Source organism: Erpetoichthys calabaricus, chromosome 12 (genome assembly GCF_900747795.2).
Source record: "Erpetoichthys calabaricus chromosome 12, fErpCal1.3, whole genome shotgun sequence".
Classification (NCBI taxonomy): domain Eukaryota; kingdom Metazoa; phylum Chordata; class Cladistia; order Polypteriformes; family Polypteridae; genus Erpetoichthys; species Erpetoichthys calabaricus.
Window position 1 is genome coordinate 128,341,446 of NC_041405.2, and position 15,531 is coordinate 128,356,976.

General features: G+C 38.5%; 1 protein-coding gene across 1 annotated transcript in view; it reads right to left on the reverse strand.

Moving 5' to 3' along the window:
• The window catches only part of crtc1b (CREB regulated transcription coactivator 1b), a 162,280-nt gene that overhangs the window by 1,432 nt on the left and 145,317 nt on the right, over positions 1-15,531 (reverse strand). The gene's annotated exons all lie outside the window — the stretch shown is intronic.

Sequence of the window (15,531 nt, forward strand, 5' to 3'; positions counted from 1 at the left end):
ATGAAGCTGCTGCAAAACGGGAGTGATATGATGAATAGAGGGGGGTTCTAGTAATGATGTGGGCAGCCGAGTTCTGGACCAGTTGAAGCTTATAAAGAGATTTGCGAGAAAGACCAAAGAAAAGGGAATTGCAATAATCCAGACGAGAAATGACAAGACTATGAACAAGGATAGCAGTGGTGTGGGGAATGAGGGAGGGACGAATACGATTAATGCTACGCAAGTGGAAATATGCAGACTAAAGCCTAGCAGAATGCGCAATGCCCACTTTACTCCAAAAGGCAAATAAACATAAGAAATGTGACAAACGAGGGGAGACCATTTAGTCCATCAAGCCCATTTGTTTAGCTAATAGCTATGCTGTCACAGAATCTCCTCCAGATTTTTCTTAAGCACTTCTCAATACACATTCAACAGCAAATAAGCTAAAACAATAGCATTCTTATGAAAATGTTAATGTACAGTTGCAACTTATTTAATGAATTGAAAGCAATAGAAAAAATAAAAAAGTAAATGTGTCATTTACAGAAGTTGGGCACCCGTTCAGTTGGAAGGTTTCAGGTTTCTGGTCTGGCTTAGCTTGTTAGTTTGTTTGTTTGGTCAGGAATTGTCAACCGAGTGCCGAATTTATTCTTTGACTCTTCAAACATCGTGCAACACTCAGCACCCATGGGCGCTTCTAAGGAACTGACAGTGGATCTTAACATTCAACTAATTGATGACAACAAAGCAGGGGAAGGCTATAAAAAGATATCAAAGCTAGCAATTGAGAAATGGCAGTTAAGGAGGTCAAGAGAGGACCTGGAAGCTTGTACATACAGTGGTGTGCAAAATTATTCAATCCCCTTGAAAGTCTTCACACTTTTTAGCATGACATAGGATTTGCACATACTGCATATTTATCCATTCAGTATTTTTAATGTGAACTCATATGCTGTAATAATACATTTCCAAAGTCAAAATAAACCATTTTCTGTAAATATTTAACTGAAGAAGAAAAGCTCAAAAGCTAGTGTTTGCATAAGTATTTAAAGCTCTGTGCGTTGACACAAATGACCAATTAATTACAAACGACACAAAGGTGAAAGTCATTTGATTGTAATTAAACATAATTATGTACTCCTTGTGAGTCCTTTAAATTTCTCTGGATATTAAAGGCACCCTTTGTAAGGGCCATAGTCTTTGTTGGACAATCACTGTAAAAATGAAGACAAAGGAGCATTCTGCTAATGTGAGAAACAAAGTCATTGAAATGCACCAGGCAGGAAACGGCTACAAATAAATACTGAAGAGTTTGAATGGTCCGTTAAGCACTGTTTGGATCCATCATCAGTAAGTGCAAGGTTCATCACACCATCCAGACTTGTATGAGAGCAGGCCATCCCTCAAAACTAAACATCAGAGCAAGACTTCAACTGGTGAGAGAGGCTACTAAAAATCCAACTGTCACTCTCAGAAGTCTGCAGTGCTCTTTGGCTGAAACTGGAGCGAAGGTGCAGGGGTCCACAATTTCAAGAGCTCTCCCTAAAAGAGACCTCTATTGGAGGGTAGCAAGAAAGAAGCCATTCCTTAAGAAGGTCCACAATAAAAGTATGTATGACATTTGCTACAAAGCATGAGAAAGACCCAGTTAAGATATGGGAGAAGGTTTTATGGTCAGAGGAGTCAAAGATAGAACATTTTGGGCAGATTTCAAAGAGGCAAGTGTGGCGTAAAATTAACACTTCCCATGTCTCAAGAAACCCCATAGCTATGGTGAAAGATGGCGGTGGCAGCATCATACTATAGGGATGCTTTTCTGGGAATCTTGTCAGAGCTGAAGAGACAATGGATGGACACAAATAAAACTCAATATTGCAGGAGAACTTGTTCCAGTTTGCTACGAACCTACGACTTGGAAGAAGATTAATCTTTCAACATGATAGTCCCCACCTGAAGCCCCGGCAACCACGAGCAGCACATTAAAAAAATTGACAAGGTACAACACAAAGCACACAACAAGAATATGATAATGATATTTTACTAATATTGTGGAAGTGCTACACCCTAAGAATAAGGCCAAAGAGACACTGGAATAGCTCAGACACAGAGAGATGAATGTATTGGAAAGACCAAGTCAAAGCCCTGATCACCCTGCCCAGGGGCGCCATACCACCAAGCTAGAGGAGAGAGAGAGGTTGGGAGCGAGTGCAGTGGGTGACACCTTGGCACCACACTGGAACAGTGTTTTTACGGTGGCTGGAGTGCCAATCCTGCCACCAACCCCCACATTTTCCCTGTAAGTTGGAGAACCTGCTTACAGGGCTGGATGCAGAGAAACGTCATACCCTGGACAAAGCAATTGCAGGTTAAGGGCCTCACTCAAGGGCCCAGCAGAGTAGAGTCTCTTCTGGCATTTACAAGATTCGAACCGGCAACCTTTCCGAATCCCAGTGCAGATCTTTAGCCTCTGAGCCACCACTCCACCTGCAGCCTAGAGGAGCTCTATACATTCTGACTGAGAGAATGGGGAAGAATGACTCCTGAACAATGTGCAAAACTGATACATACTGTACACACTTACCCCAAAAGAATTAAGGCTGTTATTGCAGCAAAAGGGATCTTCATAAAGTATTGGACCTGAGTACTTATGCATGAATACTTATACTAACTTTTGAGTTTTTCTTCTTTAGTTAAATATCTACAGAAAACAGTTTATTTTGACTTTATAATGTATTGTTACAGCATGAGTTCAAATTAAAAATACTGAACGGATAAATATGTTCACAAAAATGTGACGGCTTTCAAGGGGATTTAATACTTTTGCATGCCACTGTATAGAGAGGTGAAGTAAAACCTCCCATATGACTACAAGGGCCCTACAGACAGGTTTAGCTGCGTAAGAGAGAGGAATTTTAGAAACAAATGCTGTGGACAGACAAAGTTAAAATTGAACTCTATTACCAGAGTAATAGAGAAAAAGAAAAGAGCACCTTCCCCACCGTAAACACAGAGGTGGGTCTAAAACGCTTTGGGGTTGTGTGGTTTCCAGCCATGCTGTAAGTATTGTGTGAGTACAGGGAATAATGAATTCCACTAAATAAACAGTTGAAGACAGGTAATAAAATAGGTGAAGGGGTAGCAAATATTTCTTAACTATGTGTACTTCCAGTGCCTTTCTTTTGTATTCACTGGTGCTCTGGTAGTGCCTGCTTTTCAGACTCAGACTGTCATTATTTCTGAGGTGGCTTTCTCACCTACTGTCCATTCCATCTATGAAAGCGACTCTCTTTCTCTCTCTCTCTTTACTTTTCCTTGTGTGTCTCACACTCACACTTCCTATTCTGTCATGTCACCAAAGCCAAATCAGCCAATCAAATTGCTTAGATGGACTGGACAGACAGACCTTAAGAGTTTTATTATATAGTAGATGGATATATACCATTTACATATTTGGCAATGCATTTATCTCAGACAACTTACAACATTTGTGATACAATTGGTTACATTTCTTTTGTTTTACCAGTTGGAGCAGAGGCAGGTGAAGTGACTTGCTCATGGCCGCACAGTGTCTGTAGTGGGATTTTAACCCATAACCTCAGGGACTGAGGCTCAAAGCCTTAACCTCTAGGTCACACTGCCTGCCTAACACTCTAGGAAAAATTCAGTCAAATGGATGGCTTCTACAATAAGACAACAATCCAAAGATGCATTTTGAAAACTTTATGAAGCTCTATGCAGCTTATAGAAAGACCTCAAGACAGCTGAAAGGAAATGGAGGAAGTCAATAGAACATGGTAGTTTATTCTTTGCACCAAATGGTGTTTAACTGCCTTCAGTCCTAATTAGACTTCCCCTTAATTTCAGCTACTGTCCGCAAGAATGTGCTTTACCCTTAAGCTGAAAGAACTCTGCTGGATCTGCTTTATTAATATTTTTGACCCTGGCAGCCTTGGTAACTATCAAGCTCTTCTATCTTCTTTCTCTTCTGCTACAACTAAGGTTGAAGTTAAGTTTCTATCAAAACAGGGTTAGCAATACTACTTGCTTATTCTCTGCTTTCACCTCTCTCCTCAGCCGCCTCCATCTTCAACCTCCTTGACTGCTGTTGACTTTGCAACCTTTTTCAGGAATGTCTCAAATATGGAAGTGATCTTCAAAGAAGAAGGGGATCACATTTCCAGAATAAGAATTCACTGCTAGCTGACTACAAAAACATTTATTGCCAAAGGGAGCGATACCAGTCAAAATGAAACAAACGGGAATTTAGGATATAGTGTGAAGACTGGTGCAAAACTGGCTCAGACACCAGAAGTAGAGGGATATGGTGCATGGAACCCTGTCAGAATTGGCTCATGTTAAGAGTGGAGTCCCACAGAGGTCAGTTCTTGGGCTGCTGCTGTTTCTAATATCTCTCTCTATATATAAAATCCAACGTCTGTCTGCCTGTATGTCTGTCTGCTTTTCATGTGAGAACTACTTAACAGATTTAGATCGGGTTTTTTTCTATAATTTGCTTGAACATTCTGGTTGATTTTTGCGAGGTAAATATCATAGTTCGCTTGCGCAAATCCGACAGACGCACAGCGAGCCGAGGGTTGCCTCCTCACTCATGCTCCAGCCTCGGGGAGTGTACCTTACCGCCGCTTAGCTAGTGAACGAGAGAATTACTTAACAGATTTAAACTGTTTTTTTCCTATAATTTGCTTGAACATTCGGGTTGATTTTGCAACTTCTCTCATTGCGCTAAGAATCATAGTTCGCTTGCAGGAGCGATATATTCACATTAATCCGAGACAGAGGCTGTGGGCCGAGGGGAGTGGAAAGCCAGGCAGGACCCTCCTCAGTCATGCGCCAGCCTCCATTTGATTCGGTGTACCTCTGCATTTTGGAGTGTACCTTGCCTCCGCTTAGCTAGCGATACCCGTTTGTTTATTGATTTTTAAAGTTTGTCCTGTCTCATTACTACCCGGGCGGAGCCGTGAGGGATGGCTAGTGTATATATAGGATGGTCCAGATCTAACTATGCAACTTTTAATGCAATGCAATAATTGCATAATTAGATCCGGACCACCCTGTGGTATATATATACAGTCATGGCCGAAATTATCGGCACCCCTGAAATTTTCCCAGAAAATGCACCATTTCTCCCAGAAAATTGTTGCAATTACAGATGTCTTGGTATACACATGTTTATTTCCTTTATGTGCATTGGAACAACATGAAAAAACGGAGAAAAAAAAAGCCAAATCTGACATCATGTCACACAGAACTCCAAAAATGTGCCGGGCAAAATTATTGGCACCTTTTCAAAATTGTGGGTAAATTATTTTATTGCAAGCATGTGATGCTCGTTTGAACTCACCTGTGGCAAGAAATAGGTGCTGGCAACATAGCAATCACACCTGAAGCCAGTTAAAATGGAGAAAAGTTGACTCAACGTTTCTGTTGTGTGTCTGAGTGTGCCACACTAAGCATGGAGAACAGAAAGAAGAGCAGAGAATTGTCTGAAGACTTGAGAACAAAAATTGTGGAAAAATATCAACAATCTCAAGGCTACAAGTCCATCTCCAGAGATCTTCATGTTCCTTTGTCTACTGTGCGCAACATAATCAAGAAGTTCACAACACATGGCACTGTAGCTAATCTCCCTGGACGTGGACGGAAGAGAAAAATTGATAAAAGACTGCAACGAAGGATAGTCTGAATGGTGGATAAACAGCCCCAATCAACTTCAAAACATATTCAAGCTGTTCTGCAGACTCAGGGTGCAACAGTGTCAGCGCAAACTATCCGTCGACATCTGAACGAAATGAAACGCTATGGCAGGAGAGCAAGGAGGACCCCACTGCTGACACAGAAACATAAAAAAGCCAGACTGGAGTTTGCCAAAATGTACTTGAGGAAGCCAAAATCCTTCTGGGCGAACGTCTTGTGGACAGATGAGACCAAGGTAGAGCTTTTTGGTAAAGCTCATCATTCTACTGTTTACAGAAAGCGAATGAGGCCTACGAAGAAAAGATCACAGTACCTACAGTCAAACATGGTGGAGGTTCTAAGATGTTTTGGGGATGTTTAGCTGCTTCGGGCACTGGATGCCTTGACTGTGTGCAAGGCATCATGAAATCTGAAGACGACCAAAAGATATTGGGGCACAATGTAGGGCCCAGTGTCAGCAAGCTGGGTCTGCGTCAGAGGTCATGGGTGTTCCAGCAGGACAATGACCCCAAACATACCTCTAAAAGCACTCAGAAATGGTTGAAGACAAAGCACTGGAGAGTTCTGAAGTGGCCAGCAATGAGTCCGCATCTAAATCCGATTGAACACTTATGGAGAGATCTCAAAATTGCTGTTGAGAGAAGGCGTCCTTCAAATCTGAGGGACCTTGAGCAGTTTGCAAAAGAAGAGTGGTCGGAAATTCCAGTTGAGAGGTGTAACAAGCTAGTTGATGGTTATAGTAAGCGCTTGATTTCAGTTATTTTTTCCAAAGGGCGTGCAACCAAATATTAAGTAGAGGGTGCCAATAATTTTGTCCAGCCCGGTTTTTGAGTTTTGTGTGAAATTATGTCAGATTTGGCTTTTTTTTCTGTTTTTTTTGTGTTGTTCCAATGCACATAAAAGAAATAAACATGTGTATACCAAAACATTTGTAATTGCAACAATTTTCTGGCAGATATGGTGCATTTTCTGGGAATATTCCAGGGGTGCCGATAATTTCGGCCATGACTGTATACAGTCATATGAAAAAGTTTCGGAACCCCTCTTAATTCTTTGGATTTTTGTTTATCATTGGCTGAGCTTTCAAAGTAGCAACTTCCTTTTAATATATGACATGCCTTATGGAAACAGTAGTATTTCAGCAGTGACATTAAGTTTAATGGACTAACAGAAAACATGCAATATGCATCATAACAAAATTAGACAGGTGCATAAATTTGGGCACCCCAACAGAGATATTACATCCATACTTAGTTGAGCCTCCTTTTGCAAATATAACAGCCTCTAGACGCTGTCCTCCTATAGCCTTTGATGAGTGTGTGGATTCTGGATGGAGGTATTTTTGAACATTCTTCCATACAAAATCTCTCCAGTTCAGTTAAATTTGATAGCCGCCGAGCATGGACAGCCTGCTTCAAAGCATCCCATAGATTTTTGATGATATTCAAGTCAGGGGATTGTGACGGCCATTCCAGAACATTGTACTTCTCCCTCTGCATGAATGCCTTTGTAGATTTCGAACTGTGTTTTGTGTCATTGTCTTGTTGGAATATCCAACCCCTGCGTAACTTCAACTTTGTGACTGATGCTTGAACATTATCCTGAAGAATGTCTTGATATTGGGTTGAATTCATCCGACCCTCGACTTTAACAAGGGCTCCAGTCCCTGAACTAGCCACACAGCATGATGGAACCTCCACCAAATTTGACAGTAGATAGCAGGTGTTTTTCTTGGAATGCGGTGTTCTTCTTCTGCCATGCAAAGTGCCTTTTTGTTATGACCAAGTAACTCATCAGTCCAAAGCACTTTGTTCCCAAATGAATCTTGTTTGTCTTAATAAGCATTTGCATACAAAAAGCGACTCTTTTTGTGGCGTTAGTGCAGAAAGGGCTTCTTTCTCATCACCCTGCCATACAGATGTTCTTTGTGCAAATTGCGCTGAATTGTAGAACGATGTATACATGAATACACCATCTGCAGCAAGATGTTCATGTAGGTCTTTGGAGGTGAACTGTGGGTTGTATGTAACCATTCTCACAATCCTGCGCATATGCTGCTCCTGTATTTTTCTTGGCCTGCCAGACCTGGGCTTAACAGCAACTGTGCCTGTGGCCTTCCATTTCCTGATTCCTTTCCATAAAGTTGAAACTGACAGTTTAAACCTCTGAGATAGCTTTTTGTAGCCTTCCCCTCAATCATGATACTGAACAATCTTTGTTTTCAGATCTTTTGAGAGTTGCTTTGAGTATCCCATGCTGTTAATCTTCAGAGGAGAGTCAAAGGGAAGCACAACTTGCAACTGATCACCTTAAATACCTTTTCTCATGATTGGACACAGCTGTCCATGAAGTTCAAGGCTTAAAGAGCTAATCCAACCAATTTGGTGTTGCAAGTAATCAGCATTGAGCAGTTACTTGCATTCAAATCAGCAAAATTACAAGGGGACCCACATTTTTGCACAGCCAGTTTTTCACATTTGATTTAATTTCATACAACTAAATACTGTTTCACTAAAAATCTTTGTTCGGAAAACACCCCAGTACTCAGGAAATGAAAGACATACAACTGTTATCTTTTTTGTTGTAAGCAGAGTAAATTGTTATGCAGGCTGAGAGGGGTTCCCAAACTTTTTCATATGACTGTATATATATATATATATATATATATATATATATATATATTCACTGCATTCGTAGTCTGAATCACAATCTGATTGTATGGGTGGTTACCTACCAGGTAACGCTTGTGGTTGGTCAGCAAGTCGGCGTTACCTGGTAGGTAACCACCCATACAATCAGATTGTGATTCAGACTACGAATGGCGTGAATGTAATTACCCCGATCTACATGCTGTCAAATAAACGAACCACATGCCGTGGCACAACGTTAGGGGCTTCGCCTCTAGCGCTGACGTTTGAGGTTCGATTCCCGAGAGGGAGTGCAGTGAGTGCGTACGCCTGATGAGCCCAGAATTAGGGCGAAACACGTGTCGCACACTCTTTGCATTATTTGACGGTAAACTATATATATTACATATATATATATATATAAATATATATATTACATATATATATATATATATATATATAAATATATATATAAATATATATATATATATAAATATATAAATATATATATATATATATAAATATATATATATATATAAAAATATATATATATATATAAAATATATATATATATATAAATATATATATATATATAAAAATATATATATATATATAAATATATATATATAAATATAAATATATATATAAATATATATATATAAATATAAATATATATATAAATATAAATAAATATATATATATATATAAATATAAATAAATATATATATATATAAATATATATATATAAATATATATATATATATATATAAATATATATAAATATAAATATATAGATATATCTATTATAAAAAAAAATCTTGGGAGGGAGATGAAGGAGATGAGACATGATCTTCTCGGAAGACACTTTGACATTACGCGAGACAAGGCAGTGAGACAAAAGGACAGCTGCTGTACAGGCTTTTAAATGATTGACACACAGTGCCACAAGCAGCTCAGCAGCAAGCCAGCAGATGATCCTACCGCATCTCCTTAGTGTTCATTCAGCCACAGCCTTCACAACGTGAGCAGCGTTATACGTTCCATGAGAAAGACATTTAACCACACCTGGGGCCGGAAATAAAGGACAAAGAGTAGATGACAAAGTAGAATGGCCTCATCTTGAGTACTGTGTGCAGTTTTGGTTTCCAGGCTACAAAAAGGACATAACAGCGCTAGAAAAAGTCCAGAGAAGAGCAATAAGGCTGATTCCAGCTCTACAAGGTGTGAATTATGAGGAAATATTAAAAGAGCTGACCCTTTTCAGTTTAAGGAAAAGGAAACTATGAGGAGACATGACTGAAATGTTAAAATTACAAAGGGAATGAGTCCAAAAGATGGAGACTGTTATTTTAAAATGAGTTAATCAAGAACATAGGGACAAAGTTGGAAACTTGTTAAGGGTAAGTTTCACACAAACTTGAGGTTTTTCTTACACACAGAGAACCATAGACATTTGGAATAAGCTACCAAGTAGTACAGTAGACAGTAGGACTTTAGGAACCTTAAAAGCGCAACTTGATGTTATTTGGAGGAATTAAGTGGATAGGACTGGCATGCTTTGTTGGGCTGAATGGCCTGTTCTCATCCAGAACGTTCTAATGTAGTAAGTACTGACTAAGCTGGGTGCCCAAACATTTGCAAATGAAACATTTACTCTTTAATTTTTTTAAGTTAATCTAATAAACTCTAACTGTACATTAACATTTCAATAAAACTGCCATTTTTTAAGTTTGACTTTGTTTGCTGTCCAAGATGAACTGACTATTGTTTTACTTCCAATATCACAAAAATAGGCAATTTGGACAGGGGTTTCCAAACTTTGGTACTGCACTAAAACTACAGGTGCAGTTACAGGACTTTGTGGGCTAACTTTCTGCTCTGTTTTTTGTCACCATCAACACAAAAGAAAAGGTATGATGCCAAAAACTGTTTTTCAGGCTAGTATAGCCTGTCCACTATTTTTTTGATCAGTTAAGTAAAATAAACAATAAAAGTTCAAAGTTTCAAAGTAGTACTTGAACACTCATGCTTGATAGGTATCTACAATTTAATATGGAAAAAGCATACATGTCAAAAACAGCAGTTCCTTGTTAAGTACCTTATTTTAAAGTAACAAGTTACAATTGCCTTACTTTTCTATTGTCATTATATATTTGTGTAGTAGCTACAGCTTCAAACATACCTTATATAGCAGATAATAGTTTCAGTTACCAACAATATTAACACATGGCATCTGTGTGAAATTCTAAATTTGTGAAGAGAGGGTGCAAGCAGAGATGAACTAAAGGGGCTGTTGATTGATAAAAATAAAATGGGCCCACAACTCTGTATTAGTGTCCCCTTTTTGGTAGTGACCAATTGAGTCGAAAGATAAGACAGCTTCTAGTTTAGACAGTGCCTTGCAGGTTGCAAAGAGAGAAAAATATTGGAAAAGGTGGAAAACGCACAAGGTGAAGAACATGAGAATAGTTGAAGGTACTTATTCTTCACTTTTTTTTTGCATCAAGATAAACATTCGTTTTGAGGTATTTATACTCACTAATCATGGCACTGGAGTGTGGCAACATGTTGTATGTGGATTAGCAAATGAAAGTAAGAATTTCACTGTACTCTGTACATATGACAATAATGAGTCTATAAAATAAGAAATACTAAGCATAGTGTTCTTTGGGAAATCATTAGGTGTTTGGTAGGCTGTCGGAAGTTCGTGTTTTAAAAGTTGCTGGCTATGGGCTTTCCTTGCCAAAAAATTGTGGCCACTTACTAAAAACTACTAAAACAAACCAATGCAATTCCAACTACACAGAAATGACTTATTCATTTGTCATTTTGTTCCATGTCACTGTTTCACTTTATACACATGTCCAGTTTGCATGTGTGATGTGTTTTTTAGTCACATGACTGGCACTGCATGGAGTCAACAAGAGAGGCAGGTGTATGGTGGAGTGGAGCCACTTAGGTTCAGTCTTACGGAGTCATTTAAATGTTCATCTGTTAGGTAGCTCACAAGTGACATGTTGGGAGACCCCTGATTTAGAGAAATAAGCAATTTCACAACTAAGAATAATTCCTAGAACAGTAATGATTATCTCAACGGTTTAGTGTTATACAGTGTGTAAATTACGCCACTGTCATAATACACAATTTGACTGCTGAGAGATGAGGGTCGAGCGGCACACGTGTACTTCTCCTTCCTCAGCAACGCTTCTGGTGCATTCCTGCAAAATGTCCCACCATGTCTCACTCCACAAGTCTCAAAAGATTTTTGTTACTTGTTTTGTTAGAAATGAAATCACATTGATATAATTTTGTGTTCCGGAGATATTGATGCTCAAAAGTCAAAACAAAAATAACAACTTTTAGTAGAGACTCTCTGTTTTTTTTCCAGTATTTATACGTATAGGAAATCAAAAAATTTTATTAGTGCATGTTCAATAACTGCAAAGTTTTGTAGAAATATGTGCAGCGGCTTCCATGTGATGCCCAAACAAACAAAAATGTAACTTTTACATATATATATATATATATATATATATATATATATAAATATATATGGAAACATTGGTCTGTGATACGGTTTGCATATTTGTAGCTAGGGATCCACGAAGGAAGAACACGAGTCACTATCTTAAAATAGTTTTTTTATACCTAAGCTTTCGACAACATACCAGGTGTGATCATCACAGGAAAATTACTAGACATACAGGAATCAAAGGTAATATATAGCAACTGAGGGGTAGGGTGGCGGATTAATAAGGTGGAGTTCAGAAGATTTTAATCATAATCAGTAGTTCCCCTGCTCCATTTTTCCTTCCGCACAGTGCCGCTAGCTGCATGCTCTTACACTGTTAACTGTGAGCGGTCTCTCTGTTAAACAGTAAATCTATGGCAAAGAAACACAGCTGCTCTTTAGAAACCCCATCTTAAATGGCATTTCAATGAGAAACAAACACACTCTTACCTGTCCCCTTTGCAGGATCAGCTGCTGGCTTGCATGTTTACTGTGCAACAAGCTTCTCGCAGGAGGTTTAGAACATTTAAAAGACCAAGCCCCGACCAACCTAACGGCTTACTCTGCTGTCCTCTTTCACTCAGACAGCATCTGCACTAGTCGCTGCTTCTGAGCCACTGATCTCGCTTGATGAAGAAGACTTTGTGTTCTTTTGACCTGGAGAAGGGAGCTGGACCACCATGTCTGATAGTCGCAGCCTGTGTGCTTCTCTGCTGTTGATAATCCCCTTCTGAATAAAGTCTTGTGTCTGTACCTTTGTACCTTGGAAACCTGGTCTCTTTTACAGTCTCCTGTGTAATTCTGTGACCCAAGCTTGACTATACACATATATACATACACACATATAAATATATATATATACACACATGCAATACTAGTTTTTCCAAATTTAATCAGGTGAAATGCAATGAATGGCCCAAAATGGAGAAAAGGTAAGCACTAAACTGCCAGATGTTTAAATGTAAAGTTTAGGTTAGCAAAAACTGAAAACAAGAAAAATTCAAAATATTACAAATGGGGTTTCTTCAGGGAACAACTAATAGTTTGCAACCTACAGATGTTCTGCAGCAATTACGGTAGGGATGGTATGGAACATGCAAATAAAAAAAAATGCAGTGATTCTTAAATTTACTTTGACATCTATTTCATTGCAGACAGAATGAACCCAAGATATTTCATGTTTGTCTGGTCACCTTCATTTCATTTGTTAACACACACCCAATTCCTGCATTTCAGGCCTGTAACACATTCCAAGAAAAGCTGGGACAGTAAAGCATTTACCACTTTGTGATGTTGCCATTCCTTCTCACAACAGCCAAGAGACATTATGGCACACAGGATACCAAGCGATGAAGCGTTTGAGTTGTTATTTTGTCCCATTCTTCCTGCAAACATGTTATACAGTATGCAACAGTACGGGGTCATCATTGCATTTTTAGTTTCAAAATTCCCACCACATTCTCTATTGGGAACAGCTCAGAACTGCAGGCTGGCCAGCTAGTATCTTACCCTCTGCAGAATGTGGTTTTATTGAAAAATGTATGGATGTCTCTGGGAAAGATGTTATCTTGAAGGTATCATATGTTGCTCTAAAACCTCAATGTACTTTTCTGCATTAATGCTGCCATCTGAGAAGTATAAATTACCTTTTCCAAGGTCACTGACACAACCCCATACCATGACAGACTCTGGATTTTGGACTTGGCTGATAACAGTCTGGATGGTCCATTTCTTTCAAAACAAAAAAAATAAAAAAAAATCTGGAAAACTGATTCATCTGACCACAATGCGTGTTTCCACTGTGTGATGGTCAATTCCAGATGACTCCGTGCCCAGAGAAGTCAACGTCGCTTCTGGACACGGTTAACTTGTGGCTTCTTTTTTCCACAGTAAAGTTTTAAGTGGCATTTGTAAATGTAACTCCACAATGTAGTGCTTGACAAAGGTTTACCAAAGTAATCCCTTATGTGTTTATATCAGCTATTGATGAGTTCTTGATGCAGTGCTATCTGAGGGATCAGAGATAACAGGTGTTCAGCTTAGGCTTGCGCCCTTGCCCTTTACGCACTGAAATTCCTTGAATTGTTTAATAATATTATGCACTGCATAGGAAGAAATATGCAAATCCTTTACAATCTTTCTTTGAGAAACATTGTTATTAAACATTTCAATGATTTTCTCACGCATTTGTTGACACATTGGAGATCATCTGCCCATCTTTTCTCCTCAAAAACTCAGCCTTTTGTGGATACTGCTTTTGTACCAAATCAGAATTATAATCACCTGTTGACATCACCTGTTTAAATCACATCATTATTTAATTTTATTTTATCTCATTACTGGCCCTGATTTTCCTGTTCCAACTTTTTTTTAATGAGTTGCAGGCCTGAAATGCAGGAATGGATGTATATTAACAAATGAAATGAAGTTAACAAGACAAACATGAAACATCTTGGTCTCACACTGTCTGCAATGAAATAAAAGTCAAAGTAAATTTAAGAATCACTGTTTTTGGTTTTTTTTTCCTAATTCGGGGTTGTAAATTAAGCCTTGAAAGTTGAAGCAAACAACTGCTGATTACTTAAAAGCCCTCTGTCTGTCTTAAGCAGAGATGGAACAGACTGTGCAACTACTCCCTCTGAAGTACTGCTTGGACAATATTAAACTGTAGAAAGTTGTAAATTCCAGTGATAATGGCAAGAAAACTGCAATTAACAAATGATATGAGACTGAGCATTATTGTCCTTAGAAGTGTGGGCCTTTCATTTAAAGAAATGCCAAAAAAAACCAAAGAGTCATTGAGTACAGTGGTGTCCCACACAATCCAAAGGCAATTGGAAACTGGAAGAAACTCTGACAGGAAGAGATCTGGCAGACCCAAAGTCACAACCCAATCAGAAGACAAGTTTCTGAGGGTCACCAGCTTGTGTGATAGGCGCCTCACAGCAAAACAGTTTCAAACACAGCCTAACAGTACAGGTCGAAAAAAAGGAAGTCACCGTTTCTACTCTCACGAGGAGCCTTTGTGCTGCAAGTTTGACAGGGCAAGTGGAAATAAGAATGCCATTCCTTAAATGACAAAATAAGGCCTTGAAATACCAGCTGTGAACTGATGAATCAAAATTTGAAAGCTTTGATTTATCACAGAGGGTGTATGTTATTGAGTTGGTGAAAGGATGGTTCCTCAGTGTGTGATACCTGTCAAACATGGAGGAAGAAGTATTATGGTCTGGGGCTCTTTAGAGTTGGTGACTTGCACAGAGTGATTGGCATTTTGAATCAAAAAGGTTACCATGTCTAATTTGACGAACCAAAAATTTGAATAAAATTTTGTGCACCTAATGATTCCTTGACCTTTTTTTTTATTTGCCGTTCTTTATTTGCTGTATGCCTTAGTTTCATGAAACATCAAGACATTAAACTGCATTTCTATAAAAAGTAAAAATACTGAGGTGTTGCAAAACTTTTGGCCAGTAGTGTATATGTAACAATACGAATAAGATACTGTATAAAGAAAGTTTCTAAATTAACAATGTGCCATTTCTTCTAAGTAATTTCAATAAGGCCAACTATTGACTTGTTTTATTAAACAGTATTCAGTATTATTTCAGTTGATAATGGCAACATTTACTGAGGTTGCCTCAGTTTTTTTTTTTTTTTTTTTGATGGTTTAGGAAAATCTAAAATTTAATTTAA